Source organism: Pan paniscus, chromosome 8 (genome assembly GCF_029289425.2).
Source record: "Pan paniscus chromosome 8, NHGRI_mPanPan1-v2.0_pri, whole genome shotgun sequence".
Classification (NCBI taxonomy): Eukaryota; Metazoa; Chordata; class Mammalia; order Primates; family Hominidae; genus Pan; species Pan paniscus.
Window position 1 is genome coordinate 90321466 of NC_073257.2, and position 26821 is coordinate 90348286.

The 26821-nt window shown below is 50.5% G+C and overlaps 1 long non-coding RNA gene across 1 annotated transcript in view; it reads left to right on the forward strand.

Annotated features, from left to right (window-relative positions):
* The first annotated feature begins 251 nt into the window (after positions 1-251).
* LOC103785172 (uncharacterized) overlaps positions 252-26821 on the forward strand; it is a 150373-nt gene continuing 123803 nt past the window's right edge. The window contains exons 1-2 of the long non-coding RNA XR_610861.4: positions 252-300; positions 12210-12293. This is a non-coding gene — a long non-coding RNA (uncharacterized LOC103785172). The remainder of the gene's footprint in view (positions 301-12209; positions 12294-26821) is intronic.

Genomic DNA, 26821 nt, shown 5'->3' on the forward strand with positions numbered 1-26821 from the left:
CAACTTAGGGGAACATGGCCCACTGCTCAGGTTCTGGCATGTCATTTCTGGTCAGCAGCCCCGCCCCTCCTTGCCCTGTCCTGTTCTGCCCAATTCTGCCCCACTCTATCTTGCTCCCTTCGAAATCTATGGTGCTGATGACCGCCTGTGAGAGGTGATATCCTGTGAGAGGCTGGGAAGGGGAGTGTCCGTTTGAGCTGGAAGGCTGCCTGGAGGAGGTGTGGCTTGAACTGGGCTTGAGCAGTGGGGAGGATTTGGAGAGCGGAGGAATGAAGGAGAGCAGAGAGGAGAGGCTTGGAGGTAAGAACAAGCGGAGAGGGAGGGCTGGGGAAGCCAGTCTGCAGGGATGGGAGGGGAGGTGAGGTGCTGTGCTGGGGAGAAGGAGGGGAGAAGGATGGGAGGTGGCGGAACCCTGCCACTCCTTTCTTGGTTGCTTTGCACCCATGTGACGTCCTTGCTGGTCAGAGGATGAATCTGGCTAGAGCGGAGCAGAACTGAAGAGCAGAGCTGTGCAGCCCTGGAAGCATCCTAGAGACCATGACCCTCCGGGGCAAGCGCAGGGTGCTCACTCAGCCACACCGTGGATCAGCAGCAGGGCAGGACCCCACCCTGTGCCTCCTGTCTCTTTCTCCCATTATGACAGCTAGCTCTGATGAGCACCTACTGTGCGCCAGGCACTGTTCTAAGTCTTGGTATGGGTTTCCACAGTTAGTCCTAAGACAAGCCTGTCAAGTAGGGAGCATTGCTATCCCCATTTTAGAGACGAAGAAGCTAAGGCCTGGAGTAGTCTTGAACCTTGCCCGAGGTCACACTGCCAGGAAGAGGTAGAGCCCACAGGCCACCAGCATTGAGCTCCTTTCTGACCTCTTATCTTTGGGGAAGGTTGGCCCAGTTTCCTTCTCCTTTCCTGAAGGAGCGTGTGCGTCCTTGCTGAGACCAGGAAAGGAGGTCTCAGCTTCATTTGGTATTCCCTCCCTCCTTAGTAAAGTACCTAAGTGCCTTCTGCGCTCCCGGAACGTCAGGGACCATCAGCAAACATCAGTGAGGCAGGAGACGAATGCCCCCAAACCCGTGCCCCGTGGTGCAGGAAGGGCTGGCTCACTCGCCTGACTTCCATTAAACATTTGATGCATCACAGAACTGCCGAAAACCATCCATCAGGCCATCCCCCTCTGCCTGCCTCCCTGCCCTGCTCACAGAGGGGGTTCGGCCTCAGCCTGCATTCTCCGGCTCCAGGGAAGAGAGAGGAGAGGGGCAACACCCAGCCATGGCTGTGATGCTAGTAAGAGCACCATGTATTGAATGTCAGTGTGCCCAGGCAGACCTCAGCACATTACAGATTTTATCTCATTGAACCCCATGATCGCTGATAGGTGTGGTTGTTATCGTTCAGTAGATGTGGAACCTGACATCAAAGAGGGCCATGGTCACTCTGAAGGAGCTAGGGCTGCACTGAGCCCAGGGATATGAGTTGAGAGCCCCCTCCGCCCTTCTGCATTCCTCGATGGAGTGGAGTAGATCAGGTACCGCACAGTGGGATGGGGCCAGAGCAGCACAGCGCATTTAGTGATTAGTGACCTGTGGAGGTCAGCTCCGGCCAGGGCAGGTTGGGGGACCCCAATACAGGGTGAGTTGCAGGACAGCGGTCCATGGGTAGTCCAAGGCACTCTGTCCTTCCCTCCACCCGGTTACTGCAGCCCGACCAAGTTCTCCGGGCTCCCCCCTCTCCCTGGGGACCCCATTCAATCAGAGGCCAGTCTCTTTGGTCCTCCCAGCTAGATATTCCTGAATTCACAATCTCACCCCCTTTCCTTCCACATCATGGCCCCTGTCATGGGGGACTGCCCCAGCCTCCTGCTGGTCTCTGGCCTCACCTTGCCAATTTCTTCTCCCCACTGTAGCCAGAGGGATTGTTCTAGAGCCCATGTCTGCCCTCTGGTTCTTCCACTTAAAACTCAACCTGACTGCCTCACATGGGATGGAGCCCACATTCTGCACTCAGTCTGACCTCCCCAGGACCCTCCTGCCCGCCCCTTGCTGGCTGCCCCCATGCTCATGCTGGGGTCTCGGCTGTGCTGTGCTTGCTGCAGGAGAGCCATCCACTGCTCCTTGGCTGGTGAATTTCTGCTCATCGTTCAAACTCCAATGCAGAGCACCTTTCTTCCAGGGAGTCCTCCCTAATAACCTTTATATGCTTCATCCCAACCAGCACAAACTGCACTGTCTCATTTGCTTCCCTGCTTGTCTGTCACCCTCTATTGATCATCAGTTCCAGGAGGGCAGCGAATGTGCCCCCTTCCCCACTGCTCCCCTAGAGTAACATGGGGGCTGCTCCACAGCAGGCCGTCCAGGAATGGATGGCTGCATGATGAATGAATGAATGATGCCTGATACGGCTAAGACAGGAATCCCCCAAGGTGCAACAAGGGTCGGGGACTCAGACGCAGGTGGCAACCTAGCAGGGGGGAGGTGATGTGGTGTTTGGAGTTTAACTGACCCCAGTGCTTACAAGCTGTGTGGCCTCTGCCTGCCTCAGTTTGCTTGCATGCCACATGGGTATAATGACAACTCCTTTACTGAGAATTTGTCCTGAGAGGCCCTGGAGATAATATCTGGGCAGTGCCCAGCCCTGTGCTAGGCACAGAGGAGGATAAGGTGGGGCTCCCTCTGGGGCTTGAGGCCAGGGTCAGGCTGCAAGCTTCTCCGAGACAGCATGTGGGGCTGACCTGGCTCTGCAATCAGGAGGACTGTGAGTCCTGAGGCAATAGTCTAGGCACACAAGAGGAGGCAGGGGCAAGACACTCCCCACGCTCCTCTGGGCTGGCCTCAGCATGCCAAGGCTGGGCTCTCACCATTAGCTCATCCTTCCTTTGAATGCAGCCAATGGCAATCAGGAGGACTGTGACTCTTGGGGCTATAGTCCAGGCACACAAGTGGGGGCAGAGGCAAGACATTCCCCACATCCCTCTGGGCTAGCCTCAGCATGTGGAGGCCGAGCTTTCACCACTAGCTCATCCTTCCTTCGAATGGAGCCAAAGTTAGAACTGGGCCACACTGAGATTACCTGCGTGGGGAAGCAGAGGCCCAGAGAGGGTTTGGAATGTGGGTGCGGGTGAGGGAGGTGGGATGTTGGGAAGAACCACCATTTATTAGTTACCTACTAAGGTGCGGGAGGCACTGGCTTTAATGACAGTCAGGCACCCCCAATTCCTGGATGTCTGGCCATGGGCACATTGTGTAAAATGGGTATGAAGTAGCACATATCTAGGTGGTTGCCAGGAGGGCAGGGGACGTGGTACAGAGGAAACACCCAGTACCCAGTGCCAGCCACGGTAAGTGCCCGCTAACTGAAGCCCACTGTGGAAACTTTGGGGTGCCTCGGTCTCGTAGGTATGATCCCCGTTTCCAGAACAGGACAGGAGGCCCAGGGAGGTGAACGGAGGAACTCAGGGCCACGCAGCCACTAGGGACCAGAGGGACAAATGACCTGGCCCCAGGCTTGTGCTGAGGTTTTGGCCACGGGGACCACATATGGCAGGGTAGTATTTTTCTCATTGCCTTCACGTTGCGTTTCTTAATTTAAAGTGGGAAATTCCATATTGGGTGCCTCATCAATCATTTTTGTGAGCTCAGCTCCATGGAAAGCACAGAAAACATTTATATTTGCAGCTCAAACTGTCGAAAATGTAAAACAATTTAAATAATATTAACATTTTAACAGCCTCCACTCACAGCTCTGTGAAATTAACCATTATCTCTTGGAGTAGTTGTTAAAATTCAGCCGTGGGTAAGTGGTGAGACCCATGGACAGCGTGTTTGGGGGTGAGAGGAAAGGCCAGGGGGCCACCTGTGTGAGCTCCCAGGGGCTGGTCCCACCCAGGCCTCCTGGCCATTCTGCCAAGCCTGTGTCCTTGCTCAGGGGACAGACTCCTGTGGCAGGGACTGTGGCTCCTTGTGTCTCAGATGAAGACCCTCCAATTGGGCTGGGTGCTGGAGGCCTAGAGAGAAACACGGCACTGACTCTGTCCTTAAGGGACCCCGGTGGTGGGGAGAGGTGACTGGCAAAATGCACACTGGTGTGGGATTTGTGCTATACACAAGAAGGGAGTGCTGGGGTGTTGGGGGCACTGAGGGGAAATCAGGAGCACCTCCTGGAGGAACTTGCATCTGAGATGATTCCTTGTGGTAGGCAGGCACTATGTGAGGGAACAGATCATCTCCAAGGCCTGGCCTTGCTATAAACCTCAAGAGCCTAAGAGGGCCTGACTTTTGTCCCAGGCAGTGAGAAAGAAGGGCCTGCAGAGCGGTGCTTGTGGGTGGTTCTGTTAAGCTCCACACACAGATCTGAGATGGGTTCACTTGAACAGGGATGCAGATAAGGGGTGGGCACTTGCTGAGCTGTTGGGTGATCCAGGAGTGATGAGCTTGAAAAACCAAGACTCAGGGAAGAATGACGTTGTTTTCAAATAACAAGAATGAGACGACTTTTCCAATGGCTTCAGCAGGACGAACTAGGCTTTGTGGGCAGATGTTATAAGGTGATAATACAATTTCTTTCCTACTACATTTTCTTTTCTGTTTTGAGTTGAGTTCTTGCTCTGTTGTCCATGCTAGAGAGCAGTGGCATAATTATAATTCACTATAGCCTTGAACTCCTGGGCTCAAGTGATCCTCCCACCTTGGCCTCCCAAAATGCTGGAATTACAGGTGTGAGCCACTGCGCTCAGCCCTACATTTTCTTACCTATTCCTTCTTTTATTATTATTATTATTATTATTATTTATTTTTTCATTTAATCTTGCTCCTTTTAATACCTATTCTTCCTTCTGCTTTCCCATAGGGTCATGATACAGTGATCAATAATGAAATGGTGAGCTCCCCCCGTTGTCAGGGGTGTCAAAGAGATGTTGGGTGACATCAAGGACTAGTAAAAAGGGATTTCTGCATCGGACCTTTATTCAGCCCCACTGTGGGCCAGGTCTTGACTAGACACCACCTCCTTGGAAAAGAGCCAGACCCAGTCGTTGCCTTTGAGGGGTGTTATAGACTGAATTGTATCCACTCCCCAAATCTGTATGTTGAAGCTCTAACCCCTAATGTGACTTTACTTAAAAATTAGTAAATGAGGTTGTAAGGGTGGAGCCCTAACCCGATAAGACTGGTGGTGTCCTTATGAGGACAGGAAGAGACAGTAGAAAGCTCACTCTCATTCTGTGAGCACACAGAGCAAAGGCCATGTGAGGACACAGCAAGAAGGTGGCTGTTCACAAGTCAGGCGGAGAGCCCACTTCAGAACCAACCCCAGTGGCACCTTGATCTTGGACTTCTACCCTCCAGAGGGGAGTAAAGAAATGTCTATTGTTTATAGCACCCAGTTTGTGGCATCTTGTTATGGCAGCCTGAGCTCACTAGTACAGGGGGTTCTTAGGTGAGGGATTTGCTAAGGTTGCTGACTGTAATACAGTACCATACAGGACAGAAGTGTGCACAGAGAAGGGAGTGCCTGGCTCAGTCAGGTGGGCATCAAGGGAGGCTACCTGGAGGAGGTGGTGGTGCAACAGAATAAAGAGAATCTGGTCATGAAGAGAGGAGGAGGAAGGAGGGGAAGCAGAGGTGGGGGGGACAAGGTGCAAAGACACAGAGGTGTTAAAAGCATAGGTTTGGGGACACCAAGAACAATTCTGTATGATTGGAGAGCAGGGTTAGAAGAGGATTTGAGAGGAGAGAGGAGGCTGGGGCACAGGTGGGCCCACCGACAAGGGAGGACCCTTCTTTATCTTTCTGAGAAGATGATTTAGAGACTCCCATCTGCCAGAGGACTCCATGATCAGTGACTAACTTGCTGTGTGACCTTAGGCAAGTCACTTAACCTCTGCGCACCATAATTCTCTCATTTGTAAAACCGGGCAAAGCATGGCTGCCCTGCCTGCCACCCGGCTGCTTTGTGGGCTCAATAAGCGAGCGCGTGTGAAAGCACTCTGGTGAAAGCCCCATAATAGCGCCACGGAAATGGAAGGTGTTATTATTATGTAACCGCGCTGACTCCCGTCAGAGAGTGTGGAGTCAATTGGAGTCTTGAGGGATGTCAGGGAATTGGCTGCTCTCTGAAGCTTGTCATAGAGACCTGTCTTTTCATTGTACTCCTTTCATATCACTGTTGGCCCGATGAAAGAAGGGGAGAGAATCTTTGATATGTCTAAATATTCCGCTCCCACCAAGACGGGAGGAATTCCGAGGAAGAGCTATTATTAGAGGCTGAGCTGGAGGCAGGCGCCTACGTGGATCAGAGGCTGTCAGTTTGCATAAACAGCCTCCCGCACTTCCCAGGCTGCTGCGGGCCTTGGCACAGAGTAGGTGCCAACCGTGCTGGTTGTATTGCAGTGGCACTGCCCAGGCAGGCAGAGGACCAGCTTCTGGTTCCCATTCTGCATCCACTTTGCTGGGCAACCCCAGAGCCAGTCACTTACCCTCTCTGAGCCAAGAAAGACGTTATAGTGCTTCCTGATGGTGAGTGCTTTTATGAGCGGGGAAGATAAGATGCTGTATGGTACAGAGATCTGGGCAGGCCAAAGAAGTGACTAAGCACAGGCTGCTGACATTTTGGGTATGATGAGGCCAGGGAATTTCCTCTCTGGGAAGGATGCATTGGGATTTGGTTCTTCCTAGACCTTGTGTCAGAACCACCTGGGGAGTTTGAAAAATCAGATTCCCTGGCACTACTCCAGGCTTAGAATCAGAATCTCTGGAGGTGAGGCCTGGGACTGTCTTCAGCAAGCTCCTTAGTGGTGTGGATGCAAGTGGCTCAGCACTGGTCCGTGCTCCTGCATTTACAAAGGCTTGGACCAGGTCAACTGTCTGGGTTGGGGACACTGTGATTCCATGGCAACAGGGCTGGGCACCCTGCCTAGTGCTTGACCCAGTGAGTCCAGCCCTTTCCCTGTTTACTTCTAGGCCACACTAATCCCTCCAGGAGCCTGTGGGTGGGTCCTGGACCCACTAGTCCATGAACTGGGGAAATGATGGTTGTACTCTGGCTCCTGGCCAGCTCCAGCTGGGCATGATGTCTTCCATACCAACCCTATATAGATTGCCATGCCTAGATGGAGCCTGCCATGTCTGGCTCAAGACTTATAGAGACCAACTGGGGAGGCCTTCTGGCAGGTGAAGAATGGGCCTCTTTGGACTCATTTTCAATGACTTGTCAAAATCACTTGTCGAAGTGCCTTCACTGACAGGGAGCCTCAGAGAAAGGCCTGGAGGTACCACCTGAAAACAGCTCCCTGTTTCAAAGGTGAGGAAATGGGCTAAGAAGGGCCAAGTTGGTTTGTTACTTTCACTAGAACCCTTGTCCTGTTGGATTAACCCTGGGACCTGGGTGAACTTGAAGAAGGCAGAGCCTGGTCAGGCGTACAGAATTGGAGACTATTTTGTATTCTAATGCAGGCTGACATCCTGGGGGTAGATGATAGCCTGTCCCTGGCTCTCATGGGCCTGTTGAATCTCTAGGCTCAGCACATCACAGTCCTCCCAGTGCTTGCCTTCTGTCCACTACCACAACAACTGGCTACCAAGGAAGAATAAGAGCAGTGCTTCCTGCCTTGGCTGCCCACTAGAGTTTCCTGGTGCACTTCAAAAAATCCAGATACCCAGCCACACCCTTGACCAATCAAGTCAGTATCTCAAATGTGGGACCCAGGTCTCAGTAAATATTTTTAAAGCTCCTAGTGATTTCATTGTGAAGCTAAAGGGAGAACTGCTACTTTAGAGTGGTGATTCTCTACAGGGGGTGATTTTGTCCCCTAGGGGACACATGGCAATGTCTGGAGACATTGTTGATTGTTACAACTGGGGAAGTACTACCGGCATCTGGCTGGTAGAGGCCTGGGATGCTGCTAAACACTCTAAAGTACATAGGACTGCCCCTACCACAGAGAACCATCCAGCCCCAAATGTCAGTAGTGGTGGGATTGAGAAGCCCTGCCTTGGATGAAGTGGGGGAGGTGACCTTGCTCACCGTTCAGCCTTGCAGGCTGACCATCTCCCTCTTACATCTTCCCAGCCCCCTTTGAAGGGAGCCTCTCCCAGCGTACTAAAAGTTTCCCAGTGGGTGTGAGCAGCTGTCAGCGTATTAGCCACCTGGGTTTTCTGCCATGTCCAATACCAGTCATTGAGACAACCATCAAAATCACAACGATCTTTCACCTTTACTAGATGAAAAGCTAAGGCAAACTGCTCTCAGATGAAATGGAGGGGGTAGAAGCCTGGAGCAGTGCCTAGAGCTGGAGGGATATGATTCAGATGCATGAAACAAACATCCCCAGATCAAAGTTAATTTCTTCCTCCTGTAAAGAAGTCTGTTGGTGTGGAGCCCAGGGCTGGAATGACGGTTCATGTGTCAGGGACCCAGGCTCCTTCTGGCTTCTTGCTCCCCCATCCTCAGCACACAGGCCCCCACTGAGGTCCAAGAGGGATGTTGGAGCTTTCAGAAGGACTATGCTTTTCTTCTCCTTCCAGGACTGGTGGAGGCACCCAGCCCTCCTGATACTTCCGTATGGCTCATATAATAATCCTGTGAGGAACAGAGAGTAGGTGTCATATCCGTCCATTCTACAGATGCATAAACTGAGGCTCAGGGACTTTGAGTATATGTCAAGTTAGAAGTGGAATTCAGGACTTCCAACTTTCCTAATGGTGGTCTTTCTCCTGCAGGGGACTGAGGGGGACACACCCCCTCCTCATCTAAGCCTTTTACATCTCAGATCTGGTGAATTTTTCTGACTCCTTCAAGGCAGGGCATGCCTACACATATGGTGTTTACCCCCTGAGTTTAAGCGACATTATGGCTAGATGACATAAGACAGTGGCTTTTTCTTTTTTGAGACAGGGTCTTGCTGTGTTGCCCAGGCTGGAGTGCAGTGGCATGATCATAACTCACCGCAGGCTTGAACTTCTGTTCTCAAGCGATCCCCCTGCCTCAGCCTCTGGAGTAGCTAGAACTACAAGTGCACGCCACCATGCCTGGCTAATTTATTTATTTATTTTTACTTTTTGTAGAGGCAAGGACTCACTATGTTGCTCAGGCTGGTCCCAAACTCCTGGCCTCAAGCAATCCTCCTGCCTTGGCCTCCCAAAGCATTGGGATTATAGGCATGAACCACCATATCTGGCCTATGGTGGCTCTTAAGGCATTCTAGACCAGCAACATCAGAATCATCTGGGAGCTTGTAAGAAATATAGATTCTTGGGCCAGATGTGGTGGCTCATGCCCAGCACTTTGGGAGGCCGAGGCAGGCAGATCACTTGAGGTCAGGAGTTCAAGACCAGCCTGGCCAACATGGTGAAACCCCATCTCTACTGAAAATACAAAAATTAGCCAGGTGTGGAGGTGCATATCTGTAATCCTAGCTACTCAGGAGGCTGAGGCAGGAGAATTGCTTGAACCCAGGAGGCAGAGGTTGTGGTAGCCAAGATCACACCACTGCACTCCAGCCTGAGGTACAGAATGAGACTCTGTCTCCAAAAAAAAAAAAAAAAAGAAAGAAAAAAGAAATACAGATTCTTGCAGCCATCTGTTTGAACAAATCTCTGTGTGGTTCTGAGCCCTGCCCTCTAAGGTTTGAGAGGCTCTGCTCTAAGCGATCCTGGAGACAGCTTTGCAAATCCCAGTCCTAGAGAGGCCATGTGAATTGCCAGAGGCTGCAGTCAGTCCCACACAGGAAACAGCTGGAATCCCAGGACCCCAGCCAGGACCTGTATAGGACTTAAGGCCAGGGCTAGGTGAACAGGCTTTATTAGCAATGGTAAGCTCAGCTGCTGAGACAAAAATCAGCCAAATCAGTAGCTAGAAAAATAATGTCCAGGTTGCAGGCTGTCCCGGCCCTCACAGTCTTCCAGGGGCCCTCTTTCTGATTTCTCTCCCATCTTCTCATAGGGCATTGTCCTCATCTCTCTTGTGCACACTGTGGGGAGGGAAAAAGGACCCAGGATGTTCTTAATGTGCCAGACTGGAAGCAGCAGACATCACTCTCACCGGCATTCCAGACCTCAGTCATGTACACAGGAGACCAGAAATGCTGTCCAGCTAGACAGCCAAGGCCCAGCTACCTCTGACCCCCGATTCCCCACCCTTCTCCTCACTTACTACGTTCTGGCCACTGTTCCATCCAAGGGCCCACACTCTTCCTACCTCAGGCCTTTTTGCAGGTGCTGTTCCCTCTGCCAGAAATGCTTTGCCCACCCTTGTCACCTTCCCTGACCAGCCTATGAGCAGTGAATGCTCTCCTTGGTATTCTCTGTCTCAGCCTCCTGTTTGTTTCCTTTGCTGGGATATGACTTGAGTTTGCATCTTTGTCTGATTACTCAAAGATCTTGGGCCCATTTCTTCCACTGGCTCTAACCTAGACCTGTGGCATCAGAATCACCAGGGGTGCAAATTCTCCAGCTGCACCCCAGATCTACTGAATCAGAAACCATGGGGGTGGGGTCCACCAATCAGGTTTTAAAAAACCCTCCAGGTGATTCTCATGTACAGCAAAATCAAAAAATAGTTCTCTGAGGCTGGAATCTGGGCATCTTCAGGTCTACATGGCCCATCGGTGAATCTCTGTGGAATACAACTGCACCCTCCACTCCATAAGCCTACTCCTTGGACTAGAACATGGAGAGAGGGAGTTGGGGAGGTGTGACCATGGGAATAGATGCAGAATTGGCAAAGAAGCAAGACAGACTGGCCCCCAGGGAGCATGCAGCAGCCACACGAGACTGCATCATGGAGCATTAGGAGGAGGGGAAGAGAGTGGACCATAAGCATCAGAGGATGGAACTCCTGGTCAGGAGAAGGGAGGTGAAGCGCCGGTCCTTCCACCACTGGCTGGGCAACTGGGGCAGGCTCTCTCTCTTGACCTCAGTTAACACAACTCTAAAATGGGGCAATAGTGATACTTCACAGCCTTTCTCCATTAAACAAAACAATGTGTGAAGAGTGAGATCAATGAAACTCCTAACTGCCTTTTATTGAGCACCCACTATGTGCCAGGCCTGGGCCAAGCACTGTATGATTTCATCTTCACATCAGCCTTTTGAAATAAGTTCTAAATCACTTCCAATTTGCAGATGAGAATGCTGAGGCCTAGAGCTCTTCAGTCACTGCCTAGGGTAACACCAAAGCAGTAGCTGGCAGGGCTGGATCGAGGTGAGAGGACATCAGTGCTCTTATTCTGCCTGACAATGAGCTGTGTTCTGTTCCTCATCACTCCCCCAGCACAGCCAGTCAGGAAGGCAAGAAGTGCTGCTGCCCGGGCCTTTGGGTGTGTCTGCTCCTCGGCCTTTGAGGACTCATACAGGAAGCAGGCTTGATGCATGCTTGTCAAGTGGAATAGAACCAAGGGAGAAGAGAGTGCCCTCAGCCTAGCCCCCCAGGGAGGTCCACTGCACAGTGCCATCAGAAGTGGTTCTGCCTCTGCAGGGCCTGGTCCCACCTGTCTCACCATGTCAAGGCTGGGCAAGGCTGCGTGGCTAAGGGGAATGCATTGCTTCCCAGACCTGTGCATAGTCGTGCCCACCTAGCTGTGTTGTAGGAGTCAGAATCAGGTGTGCGGAGAGGCAAGCAGGGCTCTTGCCTTTAGTGGATGCTCCATTGAGAAGTTGTTCATGCATTCGTTCATTCTTGCCATCCTCAGCATGTTCACTGACCCGCGGTAAGAGATGATGCCATCTACCAACCTCGGCATCCTGTGTAATATTTAGACACATCAATGGCTAATTTTAATGCAAAATACTGGGGGCAGGGCAGTGCAGAGCAGAGCAGGGACTACTTCTGCCTGAGGATGGAGTAGGGGACAGCGGAGGCTGCAGGGAGGCTTCAAAGAGGAGGTGACATTTACCCAGCATCTTTAAGAACATTACCCCTCACTCTCACCTGTTCTTACCCTGCCATTTGAACTCACCCAAGCCTCCCACTACCCCTCACACACCCATGCACATATGCATAGCACCACAACTGTTAGCCAAACCCCTGCACCAGCACCAGCGAAGTTCCACCTGCATGAAGTGCTTCCTAGGTGCTGGTGGAGGCCATCCAGGTAACCCATGGGTCAAATTCCACCTCGAAATGAATTTTGTTTCATCTCACAGTGTTTAAAGTTTTAAACTTCAACACTTTACGAGCCAGAGATTGCATACTAATAGTTCAGAATTTTCACTTTCTCTAGAAAAATGAGAAGTCTCTCCAGCCCCAATGATGGCAAGCACCCTGGAGCTGAGGGGGCTGAGTGGCGGCTGTGCCCTTTGGACAGGTGAGTGTGCTCCAGTCCTGGGCTCCCCACCTGCTGCACACATCTGGAGTCTACCTGGGCCGGAGAGACACTTGACTTTAAGACCTCTGTGTCTCTCTCACCGGGTCCTGTGGAATTTGCCCAGGAATGGCTGTGAAATACCCCTACTCCTTTTGCTCCCATTAAAGGGGGCATATCAGAATGGGAGTGGCAGTTGTAAAAGTAATAAGTCATTTACAATAATCAGCATTTATATGAAATGACTGTGACACATCTCCCACATGACTGGGTCACCTGCATGTGATATGACTCCAGGGCTCTTAGCACAAAGCGTCATGGCAAACTATGCCTGGCTCTAACTCTCACTGGCATTTTGGGGGACATCAAAGCTCAGTACAGACCCTGCCCAATCAATATAGAAAAAAAGTAAAACTGATTAGAAAGGCGACGACCTCCAAGGGCAACTATGTGCCTGTTCCCATTTGCCCTGACAATACTTAACGCCTTTACCAAAGAGAAATCTTCTCAGCTTGAGGCTGCATGTTTTTTGAATCCCAGATATACATATACATATATATATATATGTGTGTGTGTATATATATATATATATGTATATATATGTGTGTGTGTATATATATATATATTTAAATCAGGCAGCAGCTCCCAGTTTTCTCACCTAGGGGTAGCTTGTGGCCAAGAGGAAAGAGGAGTTGTCTGTAAGTCAATTTTTTCCTTGGCTTTCCTTTCTAAAGCCACCCCTGAGGGGATGATGCTGGAAGTGGGAGAAGGAGGAAGGGGAGAGGGAGAGCTCCAAGGGAAACAGGAATAGGGAGAAAAGGTGCTTCCTGGCCCCTGGAGATGTCTCCAATGGGTGCAGGTTTTGTAAGTAGTGGGACCCCAGCTTTCCCTGCAGCAATCCAGGAGGAATGGCTGGGTGATTTCCAGCAACCCTGAAGGTTTCCAGCCCCAGTGTGGGACAAAAGCAGAGTGCAGGGCACCTAAAAAGACTAAGGCTGGGAACAGCGATTGTTTCTGAAGTAAGCAGAGTGGTCCGAGGACCCGAGGTCTTCCCAAAGCCTACATTTTGTGTAAGACTCTGTGACCTTCACATAATTTTTGCCTGGGGGGAAGAGCACCTGGCCGTGATGCACTAGGGTTACATTTCCAGGGAGCATTGCAGAAGGAGGGCTCCAGAATTCAAAGCTACAGTGATTTATGGAAAAGGCTAAATGGGATTCTTCCTGTAAGCTTGAGTTTGAAGACTGAGGTTCTTGCCCCCAGAGTAGATATTGAGGCAGATTAGTTCCAGAATTGGGTTACGGTGTTCAGAGATGGCTAATGTGTATTGTCTAGAGGGCCAACTCAGGCCAGGAGGGGCTCTCTAGGGCTTTGTGTTAAGAGGGATTCTGAGGCAGTCTTAGCTGGGTGGGGGGAAAGCAAGCCTTCATTGATTAGTGAGCTGTAGCATGGATGTGATTTTTGGTCTTATTTAACCCTTTCATTTTATAAGCAAAGTAATTGAGGACTGGAAGAGTTAAACCTTTGGCCTAAGATTGGGGCAGAGCTGGAACCAACCAAGAACTTCTGATGCTAGTGCTTGTGAAATCTGACAAGATAAGAAAGCAACAAGGAGGAAGGAATTCTAGGTGGGGGAGAACAATTGCTCTGGGAGACAGCTCATCAAAAACAACCTGCTAGCACAACATCCTGTTCCCAAAACCCTGTTCCACATGTAACCTTTCCAGCACGACCTTATAAAACTTCCCTCCAGCCCCTTTGCAGACAGCCCCTTCTCTGCTGTGCTGCCCTTTGCACCCTTGCAACCCTTTCTCTAATAAATTTGCCTTTCTTTACCTATGACTGTCTTGGTGAATTCCTTTAGTGCCTGCCACACCAGCCCCAGCCAGTTGCACCCATGGCAGTGCTCTTTAACTGACAAAAATTCAGTGAGCATTTTTCATACCCTATTTTGTGCTGGTTTGTGTTAGTTGGTGGGGCAGTTCAAATATAAAAATATTAAAAACATGGTATTATCTGCCTACCATAACATTTCTGATGCTCATGAGACTATTACATGACTAATATTTATATTAGAGTATATTAACAGCTTTTGCATAAACCTCAGCATTTTATGAACTAGTTCAATACAGTACTCCACACGGGGAGCCTCCTTGCAGTCAATCAGGGACCCAGGTTCTTTCTATCTTGTAGCTCTGCCACTTCCCAGGGCCACATGGTTCTCTGCCTGCAGATGAAGAAGTGAGAGCGAGTGTGGAGGACTGTGTGGACAGTTTCTGGGCTGGGCTGGGTACATGGCTTCTACCCCGTGGTCTATGGGCCAGAACTTAACAACCTGGCCACACCTACCTGCAAGGGTTGCTGGGAATGTAGGTTCATTGTGTGATGATGGGAAAAGAGAAGGGGGCTTGAAGGAGATTTGCCATGCCCGTTTTAAAGAGGAGACCGAGACTCAGAGATTTAAGTAGCTTGCCAAGGGTCAACCAGCTAGTAAGAGGCAAATGCAGAATTTGTATGAGTTTGCTAAGGCTGCCATAACATAAGTACCACACACTAGGAGGCTTAAACAATAGGAATGTATTGTGTCATTGTTCTGAAAACCAGAAGTCAGAAATCGAAGCGTTAGAAGGTTCAGTTCCTCTTGAGGGTTGAGAGAAAATCTGTTCCATGCCTCTCCCCTGACTTCTGGTAGCCTTAGGCACTCCTTGACTTGTAGACGGCATTCTCTGTCTTCACCTTGTCTCCCCTCTATGTGTTTCTGTCTTTGAGTCTGAGGACACCAGTCATACTAGATTAAAGCCACCCTAACAGCCTCATCTTAACTTGATCATGTGCAAGAACCCTATTTCCAAATAAGGTCATATTCACAGGTACCAGGGCTAGGATTTGCACGTCTTTTGGGGTGAACACAATTCAGCCCATAACAGAATTCAAATGCAGGTTTTTCTGTAGGTCGTAAAAAGGAGGTGATGAGTCAGCCTGGAGGATTCAAAGAAGGCTTCCCAGAGAGACTCATGTTCAAGCTGGGCACTGAGGGTAGATCAGGAGTTCTCCAGGTGGAAAAATGGGTAGGGGATTCTAGAAAGAGGCATGAGGTAAGTCTCTGTTCATGTGCACAAAAGAAATAACCTGCATTTCTTTGTAGACATCCTAGAATTCAGTTGTGGAACGAATTCATACAATCTTTCTCCTTTGAGTTTAAATTGGCAGGGCCTATCTGCCCAATTGAGGCAAACAGCAAATATATGTGGAGTACCACTTTGTGATAAGCCATATGCAATGCCCTGGGGACTCAGAGGAGAATTAAACAGAGTCCCTGCTGCCCTGGAGCTTACAGCCCAGGTCAGCATTCGGTGAGCCTACATGAAAGATAACTAACGAAATGAGAATAAGACACGTATGTCATAAGTCTGAAGTAAGTGGGACAGATAGAAAGTTTTATTGCCATTCACAGGAGAGGGACAGCTTGGTGGCCTGGAGCAATCATGGAAGGCTTCCTGGTGGCAGATTCTAGGACTGGGATTTGATAGAGGGCTTGGATATGGCAGTGGGTAAGGGCTGCGGCATTCTAGACAAGGAGAACAGCATAGCCAGGACTGCTGGAAGCCAGGCTGGGGTTGGAGAATGGCAAAGTCTCGAGTGCCAGCCCAGGAGGTTGGGTTTTATGCTAAGGGCCCTGGTTTCACCACCTGGCTGCTGTCATTCTTCTGCTGGTGGGCAGATTGCATGTGAGCCTGCACCACTGGAGCTGCACCCAGTTTGGCCAGCACTGTGGCACGTCCTGATGACACAGACCCTGGGGCCTGCAGGGACCAGCAGGGGTGGTAGGAATGGCTCCTGCATTTGGGACAGGCGCCAGGAGATGACTGTTAGGGCTGCGGCTCCAGTGACTAGATAAGAACAGACATCAAAAGCAGGCAATTGCTGTTCTTCCCACAAAGGGCACCCTGGGAGGGGTGGCCCTGCTAAGAGCTCAGCTCAGCGGTCTCCCTGTGGGGGGCCAGGGATGGCTGTGTCATGGCTGCAGCCCCCAATTCACAGTTATTAAGCTAAATGACTGCCTCCCAAGCACAGTGGCACCAACCCTCCATCAGTTCACAGACCTCCCTGGGAGCTCTGCTTTCATCCCTCAGTGCCACCTCGCCTCCCTCCCTGGCCTTCAGAAGGTGGAAGGGCTGCTCTTCCCCACTGGCTGGGAAGGGAGAAGGCCTTCCTCTCGGGGAGGGAGGAAAGAGTTGATTAAGACAAACCCACAGCAATGCCTCCTCTCCCAGGGGCCCTGGTGTGAGGGCAGAGGATGCAGGTAGAGTCCTGGGCTGCACAACAGGCACCTGGTTCTAGTCCTGGCCCAGCACTGATCCACTGGGGAAGAAACCTGGGCCAGTCATTCCTCCCTCTGTCTCAGCTTCCTCTCTAACAAATGGGTAAAATGATATTGATGGTGTGGATAAAATGTTTTCTTGCTGGATAAGAAAGAGCTTTCAAGACAAACATTCTGCCTTTTGAGTGTTTTGGAAAATATATAAGCAATACAATTCTAGTTTTTCAAATAAACCTAGTAAGGAAGGGGTGACTCAGGTCAGCAACCCTCCTACTGGCACGAAGGGTCCCAGAAGTAAACAGTCTCTGACTCCATCCCATTTGTGTGTTTACAAATCTTAAATTACATGATCAAGAACCAGGGACCAGACAACCAGAACCTAGCCGTCACCAATTAAGAAGTCAGGATTAAGGACTCGTGGACTGACGGTAGATGCCAGTGGAAACGCTAATCCCTGTGAACCTTTCCAGGAACACATTGATACAGTGAATGTTTTCACTCAGCCAAGAAAGTCTCCTTGAAAGCTCCGCTCTTCTAGGAAGGCCTCCCAATTTCTCCTGTGCAACACTGCACGGGAGGGGTTTGCTAGTGTGTCTGTGTCTTTCCTAGATGTGAGTGCCTCTGGCTTGGAAACCACATCATTGCTGTGCCCCCAGAACCTGGCACAGTGCCTGGTGGGAGTAGGTGGTCAGGAAGCAAATGTGAATCAAAATTCTGTCTGAGCCCCTGCCGGGGCACATCAGTGATGTCCAGCAGCATCAGGCACTGTAGGGGATGCTGAGGACTGGTCTGATTATTGCTCCAAACGTGTGCCCTGGAGGAAAACGGAGAGTGGCTAACAGGGTTGGGCAGTGTGGACAGAAGGTGGGCATGTGAGGGACTCCAGGAAGGGGGTCAGGGGGCTTCTCAAGAGAGGCACTTGGCTTGGACTTTGAGGGATGGGCAGGCGTTAGGCAGTTGGAGGAATGAGGGTATTCCAGGGGAGCAGAAACATGACTGAGTGCCTGGAGACTGCCAGGAACTTTATGAAGCATGTCCCGTTCTATCCTTCCCACACCGGTGTGTAGACAATATTATCTCCATCTTGCAGACGAGGAAGTGCAGGCTTTGCAAGGCTAGGTGATTTTTTTATGTTCACACACAGAGGTGGGTTTGAGTTCAGGTCTGTTCATCTAATGGGGACACTAGGACATGGGCAGAGACAGGAGAGGGTGTAGTCAGAGAGCAGAGGGGGACTAGGAAAAGGGACAGGCCAGAGACACTATGGGGCCTCTCCTTTCCAAAATAATTTCTCAGATCTCATATTTGGCCCTGGGGCTTCCAGCCTGATAGGTTAGATTTTGCCCCCATCAGACAGTAAGGAAACTAAGATTTAGAAAAGGGATGTGTTTTGCTGCTCTGCCAGAGATGGTTTAGGATAGGTACAGACAAAAAGGGGTGTCTCCACTAGGATGTCAGCTCTGCAAGGGTAGGGCTGTACTGGCTTGCTCAGCATCGCACCTCCAGGGTCAGAGTAGAGCCTGAGTCACAGCAAGCGCACAGTAGATGTTGCAAAATGAACATGTGAATAAATGTAGGGGACTTCCAAGGAGAGAGAGAGACAGAGAGAGACAGAGTATGTGTGTGTGTATGTGTGTATGTGTGTGTGTGTGAGTGACAGTTTGTGTATGTGTGTGTGTGAGAGACTGTGCATGTGTGTTCGTGTGAGAGAGAATGTGTGTGTGTGTTTTTGTTTGAGAGACAGTGTGTGTATGTGTGTGTGAGAGAGAAGTGTGTGTGTGTGAGACAGAGAGAGACTGTGTGTGTGTGAGAGACAGAGAGAGACTGTGTGTATGAGAAAGAGAGTGTGTGTGTGTATTTGTGAGAGAGAGAGAGAGAGAAAGAGAGAGAGAGAAGCTGACAGTGCTGCCTTTAGATGAAAACCTGGATGATCTTAGAAGTTCTCCAAAGGGTGCTTTCTCACCTGTAACACAGAGAGAGCTATAGGCAGTGAATTTATTAAAAGCTTGCTCTGTCCTGGAAACTGAGCAAGGCTCCAGGGACACAGACACACTAATCACACTAATCCTGTCATGGAGTTTATAGAATTTGTGGAAGACAAACACTCATTGCTCATCCAACAGATGGCAGAGGTGATGGGGCAGCATCCTAGGCCTCGGGGAGAGAGTAGAGAATGAGACAGTCAAGGTCCCTATCCTCAGAAAGCTTACTTTTTTAGTTGGGGAGGACAGAGAATAAATCAGAAAGCAACCAAAACCAAAATGAAAATGAAACCAGAGGTGCCAGATGACCTGGGACAGTGACAATTGCAATGAAGATAACAAAAGAGGGGAAGAGTGATTGGTCTGGGGACTGGTGGAAAGAGGGTCAGGAAAGGCCTCTCCCAGCAGGTGCCATTTGAACTGAGTCCTGCTTGGTGCACCTAAGCCAGATGGGGAAGATTTGGAGAAAGAGCATTTCCAGTGGAGCAAACAGCATGTGCAAAGGTCCTGAGGTATCTGGGCTTGCATTCTGAAGGAATAGAAGGAGGCTGCTGTGGCTGGAGCCCATTGAGTGATCAGGGGAGAGGAGGGAAGGAGAGGAGGCTGAGATGGAGAGGCGGGACCCATCATGCAGGGCTGTGCCTGGTGGGTGGAGTTTTTGTAACTGCTACAGGAGGGATTTGGTCAGGCTAGCCATAACAGTCCAACATGTAAGTGTTGACAAAACAAGGAACTCTACTAATGAAGTGCTGCAAGAGGCTATGAAGGCGAAGTGTAAGATGCCATGGTAGCAATTGTGTCGCCAAGAGGAGAAGCAACAGGACCAGATGGGCTCCTTAAAAGGGACACACTGGAGAGGGGCGAGTGAGGCAGCAGAGACATTAGTGCTGAGGTTGGCTGAAGCCAGAGTTAAGGAGGTGGCAGGGAGGATGCGCAAGTGTGAATAGATGGCTGAGTTTCCTTGGATCCGGTAGAATCTGCAGGCCTGGTTGGTCCCAAGACTGTCGTAAGAAAAGGAGGGCCATGCTGGGAGCTGGAAGAAACCTGCAGCAGGTTGGTGGTTGGATGGAGTCCCTTCACAAGTTCTGTCTATTGGAACCTCAGAATGTGACCTTATTTGGAATAAAGGTTTTTGTAGATGCAACTAAGGTAAGGATCTCAAGGTGAGATCATTCTGCATTAGGCTGGTCCCTAAAGCCAATGACGAGTGTCCTCATAAGCAACAGAAAAGATGCTGAGACACAAGGAGGAAGGGAAATGAAGACAGAGGCAGAGATCTGAGTGATGTAGCCACAAGCCAAGGATCTCCAGGAGCCCCCAGAAGCTGGAAGAGGAAAGAACGGTTCTCCCCTGGAGCGTTCAGAGGGAGCCTGGTGCTCCTGACACTTTGATTTCAGACTTGTGGCCTCCAGAGCTGTAAGAGGTTGCATTTCTGTTGTGTTAAGCCACTAAATTTGTGGTAATTTTCTATGGCAGCCCTAAGAAATGCAGACAATGCCCTGTGAGAAGCCCCAGCTCTTACTGCTCCTGTGATTATGGCTCTCTGCTTGGATCTGTTTTGAAGAGCTCTGCTCTGTTCCTATTTTGCTGCACTACCCCCCTCCTCTCCCCGCCCCCCCAACCATCTATATTAGAATAAGATTGAATTTTCTAGCTTGGGTTACTAAGCTTTCAGATCTCGAAAGTGTAGCCATTAATCAGCTGTCATGGGATGTCGTAAACAAGGGGCTTTAAAAACCATGTTTGCTTTTTAGGCTGATAATACTTGGAGGTGAAGCTGGGAGAGTTATACATAATGCATGCATTTTAATGGGCCACGCACTAGAGCCCTCTTTAGTTCGAATGATTCGTTTTAATGTTCAAAATAAATATCAGAGACAATTTGCCAACAAAGCCGATTTTCTCCGCCCGCCATTAACTTAATCTTTATACCTCAGCCTAATGACAGAGGGGCTGGGGGGCAGAAGGAGGGCTTTGGATTGCAAATAAGTGGGGAAAAGCAGTTGGCATGGTCATGGGCCATGGGGTGACTGCATGTCTCGGATTGTACAGGATAGTCCTGATTTATGCCCAATGTCCTGGAGATATTCTGAGGTTGGTTTGAGTGCTGCTGCCAATATTTAAATGTTTTTGATGGACCAAATAACAAGTTCATATGGTTTAACCTAAATATATAAATAGCTCTTGGTTTGTTTGATAACTTACATGGTTATGGTAAATATGCCCTTTATAGGTGGGGAAACTGAGGCACTGAGAGCCAAAGAGCATTGCCTGGGGACATGGAGCTCCATAGAGGCTGAGCTCCAGGCTCCCTGGGTGCTCCTGCTCCCAGCCCAGGTGATTTCCTCTTGGAGTGTGTCCAAATTGTCACTGCCCTCTCTCTGCCCCAGCTTGTCCAGCTCCTGCCTGCTCTTGGGCTCTCAGCCTCAAGGGCTTCTTGCTGCACCTTTGGAAGGTAAACCTTGAAGGCACTCTTTGTTCTGCCCCAGGTCTTCTGGGGTGGTGATGCTTGAGGAAGGATCAGCAAACCCACTGTCCAAACCTGGGCATGGCACCGTGGTGCATATCAGTCTTGATCACCCACAATATGGAACCGTGGAGACTAATCACACATACTTACAGTTAAGTAATTTTGGATAATTGACACATATTTGGAGTAAGGTATGATCCTTGCTTTTTGGAAGGTTACTGAAGGTAGGATGGGGAAACAAGATGAATATTCCTCCATATTTTGAGGTTGATTTTTTGAATTCACTTATTTTTTTTTTAAGAGACAGAGTCTTAGTCTGTTGCCCAGGCTGGAGTGCAGTGGTCTTATCATAGCTCACTGTAGCCTTGGACTCTTGGGCTCAAGTGATCCTCTTGCCTCAGCATCCCTAGTACCTGGGAGCTAGAGGTGCGCACCACTATGCCTGGCTAATTTTATTTGTTTATTTTTGTATGGACAGGGTCACTTCACTATGTTGCCCATGCTGGTCTTGAACTCCTGGCCTCAAGTGATGCTCCTGCCTTAGCCTCCAAAGCACTGGGGTTACAAGCATGGGCCACCCTGCCCAGCCTGGAATTATTTATTCTTTCTTTTATTCATTTAATAACTATGGAGTCCTCAAGTGCCAGGTGCTCGGCTGTGGTCAGGATAAATTCACCTAAATATCCAGATTTCTGGCATTCTGGAAAAATGGTCAGATTTGGCTCCCCACCCCGCGTTCTCGCCTGGCAGCTCTTGGCTGGCACTGAGCTGTGGCACCCTCCCAGCCTCCCTTCACGTAGCCCATATTATTCTCCTCTGTGCCACCTGCCTGGCCCCAGCAGGCACTTGAGTTTGGGAACACTGGTTGATCTCTGCCTCCTATATACCAAAACTGGGCATATAGTAGGTGCCAAAAAAATTCTTGCCATTTGTTGCATGAAACTGACTCCAGATGGTTCTCCTTAAAAGGTCCTCATCTTCCTTCAAACACTTCCACAGCTCCATCCATGTGTTCTGGAGGAGAACAAGTGCTAGCTCCTCCATGAGTGAGCTCAGCTTGGGGAGGGGACCCTGATGGGCCAACACCCAACCTGGGCATCCTAGAAGTGGGTACGCACACCATGGGCACATCAGCCTTGGTGAGAATGCAAACCTGCCCCCCACCCCCGACATCTATCAAAACTTGAAAATTTCATGCTCTTTGGCCCAGGTATTCCAGGGCCACATTCCACAGATGAGTTTGCGAAAGTGCATCAGGATACAGATGCAAGCCTGAGGGTTACAAAATTGTTTGCAGCAGCAACTAGAAACCCCAAAATGTCCATCAGAAGGGCGTAAGTATGTGAGACATGGTGCTTCCATGCCAACGGCTCTAAGAGAGAATGGGGCAGATATGGAGATATGTGCTGATATGGAAAGATTCAGAGATGCATTTTCAGCACAATAAAGCAAGGAGCAGAGCAGTGTGTATGAACACATTTTGTGTATAAAAGACAAGTGAAAGCATGGGTTGATGTGAACGCTGGCTCTGCCACTTACCCGCTGTGTGACTTGGGCAAGTCACTTAACCTCTCTGGGAGTCATGACCTAGGCTGTAAACTGGAACTAATAATAGCGTCTCATCATAGAGTTGCTGCGATGTCTCATGCATTAATATATAGAGAGAGCATGAAAAGAGCTGGGGCCAGAATAAGACCTCTTTGGCTGTTATTATTACTGTATATGCACATATATGTCTTTATATTCTGGAAGAACAAAAAATATTAGCAGGAGATAGTTTTGTTATTGAGAGAGGTTTGGAAGGAGAGATCTTTTTATTTTACATCTTTATGAACAGTTCAAAATTTTTATCATAGGCATTTTTAAAACTTTTATTTCAAAATAAGCGAAAACAAATTGACCAACCATCAGGGAGGAATCTCTTTCTGTCTGGGGTAAAGTGGGAGCTGGGAAAGTTAACTGAGGAGGTTGCCTCGGAGCTGGACCTTAAAGGATCACCCAGGCAGAGAAAAGAGCTGAAGGACGGGCATTCCGGCTGGGAAAACCAGCATGCATGAACGTCCAGAGGCAGGAGTGATCAGAGGGAGTAGTGAGGGGTCAGATTTGGGGATCACAGATGAGCAGCTGAGATGAGACTGGAGGGATCAATGAAAGAGTTTGTGGGCAGGGTTCAGACCTCCTGTACTCAAATCCATGTTTGCTTTTAGGTGATGAAGAATAGATGATATATTTTTTAGCTGGATACAGAAATGCAACATGCCCATTTTGCCAGATAAGAAAACCGCAGTTCAGAGGAGTGAAGGGTCTTTCCTGAGGTTCCACATCAAGTTAGAGGCATAGAGGGTCACTGGCTGCTGGTGTCATCTTGTTCTGTCACATAGCACATGCTTCATCAGCCCCACCTGACATTATCTCACTGTAAGGTTGGGGAAACTGAGGTTCAGCAGGGAGGCTACTTGTTTCTTTTTGTGTAGTCTGTCTCCCCAGTCAGCGAAGGCTCTTGGAAGGCGGGACCTGTGACTGTTCTGTGGACTAACGCTTGCCCCAGGGCCCAGGACTGGCACATAATAGGCGTGCAGTAAATGTCTGTGGAATGCGAGAATAAAACAAGGTCATGTGGGAAGTCAAGGGCAGGCAGAACAGAAACCCAGGTCTCTGTATCTGGACCTGCAGGCTGGGCTGTATTCAGTGCACTGGGAAACCTGAACTCTTGGTGCTGAAAGGGAGCCTTGGGTATCTTGAGAGTAGGGCCTGGGTTTTGTGGTCCATATTGCCCTTGGTGAATGAATGAAGGAAGGAGATGTATGCGTCAATGAGAGGATATGGTCCAGCCCTTTCATGAAGCCCAGAGAGGGGAAGGGCTTGGATAAGGCTGCATAGCTGGTGGGCCCAGGGCCAGCTCAGAGCAGGGCCTCAGACAATGTCAGCTGAATGAATGATACAGCTTCCCTGCTTGACATGGGGCAGGGACCTTTTCTCTCACTACAGGGGCAGTTCTGCAGGGATGGGATCATCTTTTCAAGCCACTGCCTGGGTCTTTGCATCACTCATCATCACCCCAGGAATGACATTAACAGTGGGCCCAGCTGCTTGTGACCGGCCTGCTCCCCACACCCTCCCCATCACCTCACACTGGCACATGGACCACAGTGGGCCTCTAGGGAGCCCTACCCCTTTTCCCAAGATGGGAGGCCGGAGCAGGGACTGAGTCCTGGTGTGGCCTCATGTTGCTGTGCCCTTGTCCTTGCCCCTTCCTTTCCTCTGCGCCTCGGTTTCTGCTTCTCCAACCTATGTTCTTCGGTGCTGCCCTTGGTGTGGGGATGGGATAGTGCGGAAGAGAGAGCAGGATTGGGGCTTGATCGCCTGGACCCAAACCCTGCTCTACCCTGACCAGCTCTGCAGCTGGCCTGGGGCGAGGCACTCACCTCTCTGAGCTTGGAGCTTCTCCCTGAAGGATGGGTGAGAATCCATTCTCCGCCCTAGTCTGTGATGAGGGCTGGGTGACGCTTTGCCAGTTACCCAGTACCTGTCCAGCACCTGGCCTGTGCATGTTCTGGAAGTATGGCCAGTACTTTCATTACCTCTTCAGCGTCATTGCCCCCATCCTGGCATCCTAGCACCTGGCCCTCATTTGGATAATGCTTTATCCAAAGATAAAGCATTCTGTGCGGTGGAACATTCCATCTCCAAGCCTTTGCTGTCACTTGTGCCTGAAATGCCCTCTTGCTGTCGCTCTGAATCGGAGACCCCCTGTTTGCCCCCTGACCTGGCCTGTGTCTCAGAATCCCTCTGGATTCACGCTCTTTCCTCTGGGTGCCCTACAGCCCAGGCCTTTCCTCTGCAGGGTCCCATCTGCAGGCTGCCCCACCATCCGGGCCCTCCACTTCTCTCTGTTCCTGGCACAGCTGTGACTGTCTCTCCCTGCCTCAGTACCCCGGAGAGTGTAGAGTGTCTGGATCAGGCCCTTTACCTCCCCAGCCTCACAGCCAAGGCTAAGAGAGGAGAAATGCCTGGGTTCAATTCCCAGCTCTGCCACTCCCCAGCTCTGTGACCTGGGGCAAGTGTCTTCCCCTCTCTGAGCCTCAGTGTCCTCCTCTGTGCAGTGGGGATGTTGTCAGCCTTTGCTTGGCCGGGTTGTAGTGGAGATCATGTGAATCCACATCTGAGATTGCTTAGGATGGGTGCCCAGCTTCCCCTAAGGCCTGTGTGAGTGTTTGCTGTCATTATTGTTATTATTGTTGCTGTGGTCACCAACTCTCCCAAGGCTACAGAGCAGATAAGGAAGTGGGGTATCCTGGGTAGAGCGGCTGGGCCCAATGCCAAAGCCCAGCCAGTCTGCCCACCCATCTCCCTCCCACCTCTGAGGCCTCAGAGCTGCCAGCTCTTGAGGAGGGAACTATGTATGTGCTGGGATTTCTGGAGGTGGAAGGAGAGCCCAGTGGGAGGAGGTAGTGCCCTTCTCCCCACCAGGAGTGGTTCTGGGAGGGGCAGGTGAGTGGTGGGGGATGTTGGAACAACAGAGCTCCTGTTTACCATGAGGGACCTTAATATTGTGACTGCTGCTTCTGCTCTGCCTCCCTGCTGTCTCACTTGGCAAATATGCTCCCTGGGGACTACGCAGGACTGGCTGCTCCCCCAGCTCCTTCTCTCCTGGGAACAGCCAGGGGAGGGGGAGCCGTGCCTCCACTTCCTCCAGAGGCCTTTCTCTCCCTTCTGCGTGGTAATGCCTGGCTGGGGAGGCACAACTTGAATCACAGTGGCGGGGAGACTTCTGGCCCCACGCCCTGCTTGCTGTGTGACCGTGGGTGCAGCACCTCATCTCTCTGAGCCTCAGTTTCCCTACTTGGGAAGTAAAGGGCTTAGTCTACAGCTCCAAAAATTATGAAAATTATTCTTTTTCTCTTCACCAGGAGAAGAAAAAGGAGACTTTCATTCAAAGTTGTGGTGGTTGTGGTGGTGGTAATGTGTGTGTGTGTGTGTGTGTGTGTGTGTGTGTGTGTACCTAAAATGCAACCCTTCCTCCTTCCCCTAGGAAAGGCTCACTTCAGGTAGGCCTGATTCCCCCACTCCACCTTCCTCCAGGAAGCCGTCCCTGACCACCCCCCTCCCCAGCTGGGTTAGAGTCCTCTGGGCACCCGTAACACTGGCTTTCCTCTCTTAAGGCACCTGTGTCTCACCTACTCTAGTACCAGGCCTGGTCTGAGGGGCCTCACCCCAACCACAGCATAGAGCCTGGCAGAGCAGCCTCACTGCCTATGGAACTACTCTAAGATGAGACAATGGGAGTGATTTCTGGACTTTCAGACCAGGGCAATTTCCTGGGTGTCAGGATGTGGGTGGGCGTGGGAGTGGGAGTGGAAGGCCCTGCTCTCAGGATCTGTGGAGCCTCTCCCTATAGAACCTTGAACGACAGAGCTGGGCAGGTGGTCCCTAGGACACACAGTGAGACGTTAACTCTCATTTCCCAGGCCTGATTCTGTATGTGGGCCTAGTTTGAGGCCACTGTACCTCCAAGTGAGCCTTGCCACCTCCCTGGGTGCCCCAGAGAGCACGGCCAGGCCCAGCTATGGCAGCTGGCATGGCCCTGTCTGATCCTCCCTTTCATTCTGGGCCTCTCTGAACATCTGGCCCTGTGCCCTCCATCCTTGGTGTTCAAAGCTTCACAGAAGCAGCTCAGCAGGAAATCAGAGTGCTCTGACCCCTCTAGTCCCTTAAACTCTTTTAAAGGAAGAAATACCCTGATGGGAGTGTCTTCTGG